The sequence below is a fragment of the Centruroides sculpturatus genome, unplaced genomic scaffold (genome assembly GCF_000671375.1).
Source record: "Centruroides sculpturatus isolate CEXI.00-Female unplaced genomic scaffold, Cexi_2.0 scaffold213, whole genome shotgun sequence".
In the NCBI taxonomy this organism is placed as follows: Eukaryota; Metazoa; Arthropoda; class Arachnida; order Scorpiones; family Buthidae; genus Centruroides; species Centruroides sculpturatus.
Genome location: NW_019384355.1, coordinates 719,731 through 726,997, shown reverse-complemented (window position 1 = coordinate 726,997; position 7,267 = coordinate 719,731).

The window sequence follows — 7,267 nt, the reverse complement described above, 5'->3', positions numbered from 1 at the left end:
GTGCTTTCAAGATTTAATCGTAAAGTACTTATAACACACTTTAAGTTAAAAGTTAATCTTAATCTGCATGTATTTTGAAAATAGTTATATATTCGTGTAAAATCAGCTTGAGTTATAGTTGTTATACCTTCGAAGGTAGTTGAGATGAAAATCAATTCTATTCCGGATGATAAAAAATGGCGGCATATCCGTTACGTTATAGTGCGGTTCTATTTGTCTTTTAAAATTTACTTTTAAAACTTTACATTCCGTAATTTCTTATCTCAAACTCGCCAGTGACTTGTTAATGAAAGTTAATGAAAAAGAAAAAAAAATACTAAATATACGAAAAATAATTTAATTATAGAATTAATTACAGGCTTGTAATTTATGTTTGTTATAATCCATTAAATACGTATTAAAAGAGAAATTTATCAAATTTCTGTCATGATTCATATTAAATTTTAACTTGGCCCCTTTACGTCCGATCTGAATACGTTACTGAAAAAAACCCAAACTAATCTGTTACTTTGTTATTATATAAAATACAGTTTAATTATCCTCTCAAAAAAATTACAATTAGGTTTACTATAATCGTAGATCTATTTCTTCTTGATAGTTTGTAGATGTAATCATAATAATATACAACTTGAAAACATAATGAGTTGATTTAAACGTAAACGTACAAATTATTGTTTACATGTAAATCTCTAGAGTCGACATGCTCTACGATCCGTCTCTGTGATATATATATAATATAGGCCTATATATATTCTCTAACACTAATTTGTTTGTTACAGTTTTTGCTTTAACAGATAAACAAATAGTAATTGTAGCTCTCTTAATAGAACTTATGTCATATAATTATTTCCAATGTTTGCCCTGAAACTAAAAATAAAATATAGTAGTAAATCATATTGTATCATAAATGAGATTTTTTATCACTTACCAACTCAGTAAAGGAAACTTAAAGGAGAGGGAAAAAATTATAATAGATAACGTAGATTATTCATTCTGATAATTATCGGATAAATTATAGACTGTTAAAAAGGAGATAATTTTTTAAAGAACGATGATTCATACACAAAATTTCGACAAAACGTAATAATCATCATCATCATAGCTTTAAGGAGCGATCTAATAAACATGCAGAAAATTTAAGACTTTGACATCAAAGACAATTCTTATTTATGACTCTGAAAAGCAATCATCGTTTTAACGGTAATTTTACTTTCCCAGCTGTTAAAGAATATGGGTCGGTCAAATTTTGATCCTTTGGTTTTTCTTTTTGTATTTCTCGACGTTTTGATACTCCAGAAGTCCAAAAAATGCAAAAACAAGTTTTACAAAAGGGTTTATTTTGCATTGTATCTTAGAACTGAATGAACCAAAATTGTTGAAATTTAGCATGAATATTTCTATATATGAGACACCGATGCTATTAAATTTCGGTAGTTAAAGTTCAAGGAAGTAGGGAGATAGAGTGGTCATGTCTCATATCTCAAACAGGGTGAAATTTAATGAAAATTTTACTCGTTATTAGCATTTACAATGTTTTTAAAAACCTTGCCAGCTTTTTGTTATATATTTCAATTCTTCCAATGTTTCTTTAAGAGAGGAGCTTTTAGTTAGATGTACAGTATTGTACTTACAATCATCTAACTTCTAACAGATAAAAAGTCATGGATTTTTAAAATATAATTAGAAAAACAACTGGAAATAAATTATCCCACAAGTTTTGTAAAAAGTTTTTCTCTAAATATTGACACTTTCAGTTTTCCTCTATTTCCTCTCTTCTCATATCATGATTTTTCAAATCTAATACTGTATCTAACAATTTACTAGTTTTGTTTGATGTAGAATTTAAATTTATAATTAAAGTGTACTCATTCGCATTGTAACTTTTAAATATAATATATAATTTTTATAATTAATGCCCTATCATCATTTCTACAAACCAAGAATTTAAATCAAATCATCATCTCAAATTGAAAACCATTAAATTTATCACTTGATTTTTATCTTAATTAAGGATTTTAAAAATCGAACCCTTAACCTTATCATTTGATTTATAATTTTCCTTTAAATTCCTCATACTTTATTTTTTTAGTATTTAGATATCTTTAAATTTTCCAATTCTTAGACGTACTGTACATGTTAATTAAATACAATCGACCCCATAACACTGTTGATTATTCCGTTTTATATGAATTTCATGTTATACGAGTCACTTAGATTTTACAAATACGTGAGCCGTTCACAGCCAGGCACACGTATTTGTAAAATCTAAGTGACTCGTACAACACGGAATTCATATAAAACGGAATAATCAACAGTGTTATAGGGGGTCGACTGTAATCTAACATTGTTCTTCAGTAAACCGAAAGTGTCGCCATTATTTGTCGTGCTTTCAAGATTTAATCGTAAAGTACTTATAACACACTTTAAGTTAAAAGTTAATCTTAATCTGCATGTATTTTGAAAATAGTTATATATTCGTGTAAAATCAGCTTGAGTTATAGTTGTTATACCTTCGAAGGTAGTTGAGATAAAAATCAATTCTATTCCGGATGATAAAAAATGGCGGCATATCCGTTACGTTATAGTGCGGTTCTATTTGTCTTTTAAAATTTACTTTTAAAACTTTACATTCCGTAATTTCTTATCTCAAACTCGCCAGTGACTTGTTAATGAAAGTTAATGAAAAAGAAAAAAAAATACTAAATATACGAAAAATAATTTAATTATAGAATTAATTACAGGCTTGTAATTTATGTTTGTTATAATCCATTAAATACGTATTAAAAGAGAAATTTATCAAATTTCTGTCATGATTCATATTAAATTTTAACTTGGCCCCTTTACGTCCGATCTGAATACGTTACTGAAAAAAACCCAAACTAATCTGTTACTTTGTTATTATATAAAATACAGTTTAATTATCCTCTCAAAAAAATTACAATTAGGTTTACTATAATCGTAGATCTATTTCTTCTTGATAGTTTGTAGATGTAATCATAATAATATACAACTTGAAAACATAATGAGTTGATTTAAACGTAAACGTACAAATTATTGTTTACATGTAAATCTCTAGAGTCGACATGCTCTACGATCCGTCTCTGTGATCATTCTATTAGATTTAAATGCTAATTAGCAATATTTATTGTTTTACTTAATTGATTTGACAAACGAGATCTGTTATTTTCGAAAACATTTGCGTAATAGTTAAACATGTGCTATTTTCCTTTATGAAAATGATTAATCGTTAAATTACAATTAAAATCTAGTACGTGTATACCGAATACATAGACGGTCTATAATAAATTATACAACTCAATTCACATTTTCCTTCATTTTTCGAATGTTTACTGTAATTACAAATAATTGTATTTTAAAATTAATAATTCCTATATCATAAATTACATTTAATTTATTAGACCTATTATTAAATTTAGAGGAAGATAAAACAAAATTTAAATAGCTTTTCAGATAAGCTATTTAAATTTTACTTTTAAAACCTTATCAATATAAGTTTGATAAAATGAAATCCATTCTAAAATTATTGCTAAATATTATTCAATATTTCTATTTCTTGAATTGAACTTTAACAATAGAATAAAATTGATCATTTGTCATTCACAAGCGTCATTTACCACTACTGTCATTTTATTTATAAAATTATATAAAATAATGCCTAGATCCGATTTACATTATAGTTCACTCGTATAGTTGCTTTCGCAATAACTATTCTTAGAATGTGAATGCATTAATAGATTTTTATCTTTTTAAATCATAAACTGTTTTCAATATCACTAAATAAACTAGAATAAAAATCTTTTTCAAACAAAGAATTAAAAAAAATGCACTGCTGATGTTTCAGTATATTTAGAAAGTTATTTTTGTTTTCATATTTAAATTTAACAGACAAATTATATAAGTGATCATACCGTACATAAGAAACCACATTACTGTACTTATAAAACTAAATAAATCAAGAAGAAAAATGTCTAGAATTTTTCTTATTGGCTGTAGAAATAGAAAAACATCTAGGTACTTTAAATTCATCGATTTTCTAAACTTTCGATGCAATTAGTTGTTATTATTTCATACTATTACAAAAACGGCAGGAAGCTTATTTATATGAGCTTCCTGTTAACAAAATTCGTGCTGTTATTGTTATTCATGTTTGAATATAAAATTTGTAGTGCAGCTTTTAAATTAGATTGTCAGCTTTTGTTATGTGTCATACTGTAGTATATCAATTTCCTACAAAATAAAAAAAAAAAAAGCTATAGAGAGTTTCGTTCGTTTTAAAAATTTCATTTAAAAAATTACGTAAATGCGTAGAATAAATATCTTTTGTGGCGTAATTTATAAAATATTATTTAATTATATCATCTATAGAAATGAAATTTTTTTAAAAAATTAACAAAAGAAAATTGAAATTTTTAGAGGTTAAAATATAAAATATAATTCACATTGAATTGCAATCCCATACGCACCATGCCTCTATTATCATTAGTCACAAAACACTGGCTTCCTTAGCACAAAAAGATTATTAGCGTCAAATCTTATGCGATCTATCTGATCACGACTTCTGTGAAAGTAAAAGCAGCATGACGATATTAAATGCATGATGATTAGTGAAGATACAGTACCAGACCAAATATCCTGCAAGCTTCGGACCAGAAGTAGTCCGATTTTCTGAACAGAGGGCTTAAATACGATTTCTTTCTTTACTGTCAATTATTTATATTTTAAGTATATATTTAACACACCATATACCAACAATCACACTTGAACGGGTGTCGTGCAATGTGTATGCCACGGAAACCAAAGCGAAGAGGCCATGCGATGAACTACAGTCCATCAAATTCAAAATTAGTCAGTTTTATAAACGACCGGTTTTCTGGTACCCCGAGGTAGGGAACCAGCCTTGGCGTGGCGAGGGGCTTAGCAGTGAGAGGCGGACTGGTTAGCCGAAGATCCTGCCTTGGCCTCGGCCGTTGGTGAAGTTTTTAGACTCGGGCCTTAGGTTCCAGAGATGTCAGAATATCATGGGCCTTTGGTCTGAGTACCAGGCCTTAGTGAAGCTTGTTGTCCGACTGTCGCGGCCTCTATCATGATTTCGAACGTCTCACTAAACTAGAACCTATTCCTGTTCGGACAGATGGCAATCAGAGCTGCAGTTTGGCATAATGGTATGCAGACTCACATCAAAACAGAAGGAAGACTGGTACGGCCGAAGCACGACGGCCATTTCTGATGTCGCTGATGTGGAAAGGGGCCTTTAATGGGTCTCTAAACATTTGGCGGCCGAGGGAGTGGTTTCTGTAACTGCTGTGAACAGAACTCCAGGGAGATCTTGTCTTTGAACGGGATAAGTGGAGTATAGGTGTTTGGACTTCTTTGATGCAAGTTAGTAGCCTTGCCAATAAGGAGCGAAAGCACCAGCGAATGGCCCTTGTGGGGCCTCACTTGTAGGGGCGCCGTTGAAATACGGTAGGAATCCCTCACTCTGTGGCCCGGCCCGAGTCTCCCTCCCCGTCCTCGATGGCAGCAAGATTACCCTGCTTACTCACGTGTGAAGTTCCCAGTATCTTCTGTAGGCCTGGGGATGCTGGAACGCTCATCTCCTGGATTCAAACACCGCGTCGGTACGAGAATCTGACAATCCTTACCCCCTGGAACTAGAGACACATTCTCAAACTTCCCCATTCTTCTCGTTAGCGCGAGGTCAATGGTTGAACGCATTACGGGCGGACAAATACAGTCGATCCTTGCCCATGCCTGTGGCAGAGTGAGCCACGCAAAATTCCTTCCACACTGTAAAAGATAAGAGTTTCCTAGGAGGAAGTTTGCTTCTTGTTTTGTTAAGTTATGTCAACGCAACACTTGGGCAATCTGCCTAGGGGACGCCTTCCAGGAGGTCTTTTTAAGGGTAACTGGCCCCTATTCAGGCATTACATACGTAAAGAAAATCCAGAAAACTCCACGTGGCCAGCCAGTCCTGGCGAGGTGCGAACCCAAGATTGAACTCCCACTGTTCAGGAAACAGAATCGCTTGGCCACTAGTGAGAAGATTGGACTTTGCATACCCGGTGCTGGCCTAGGAGCTGCGGCCTGCATGCCGAAGCAAGTGGGACGAGAAGTCGTACTCCCATTGCCGAAGCCTTACTGGTGGCCAGGATGATAGTGCCTGTAGTGGCTTACAGGATCCTGCTGTCTACCGTGACGTGTGGTTGCAGAGTTTCTCTCTGTGGCATAGGGCTAACTTCNTTCGAACGTCTCACTAAACTAGAACCTATTCCTGTTCGGACAGATGGCAATCAGAGCTGCAGTTTGGCATAATGGTATGCAGACTCACATCAAAACAGAAGGAAGACTGGTACGGCCGAAGCACGACGGCCATTTCTGATGTCGCTGATGTGGAAAGGGGACAAAAATGAATTCGATAAAAAAAAATTGTAAATGCTGATAGCAAATAAGTCTGTCACCATTTGAAATTTGACACATGATCCTCTTCTAGCTACCCATTTCGGGTTGGTATTTTCAGTAGTTTCTTCGGCATTGAGTCGGTTGCCCACCTGCATAGTTGCCAATTGCTCGCGTTTCCTGTCTCCCTAGAAGCAATACCATGTGGACTTATTCTCTGTATATATTTTGACCATACTGTTTCCTGTGGACTACGCCCCATGTGTTGTAATTAAAGTATACTCAATAAATGGAACCTGAGGGAGCTGTGGTTCCCATTTCACACTTTCCTATCATTCTTTACTTTTCTTCCCTCTTCTCACTTCCTCTAAAACTCTTCATCCTTCCTCCAACGGCTATGCCGTAATGTTCGGCCTTCTAACACTTTTAATCATAGTGGCGTGACATTTGATGATAGGGAAGCTATGTTTCTGTAAGAAGCCAACTTCCAGGGGCAATCTGTTAATGTATTTAATTGTATTTAAATGTATTTTTAATAGATTATTTATCTGACGTAATTAATAAATAAACAAGTTCAATATAATTACCTCTGTTATTAGATTCAATAGATTCCCTATGCCCTCTAAATGCCGATTCTTGCTTTGATAAAAACATTTAACATCTATTAATTTAAATATATCTATTAGCCGTAACTATCTCGTTATAATTTTCAATATTTATTTTATATTATTTACTAATGTTAAATTCTATTCCGCTTCGATTTCCAAATTGCTTCAAATACGAAAGAATCGACGATTTTTCGTGTCTTTCGCCAGCTAAATTGTCAAAGCCATTCTTATTCCACACACTA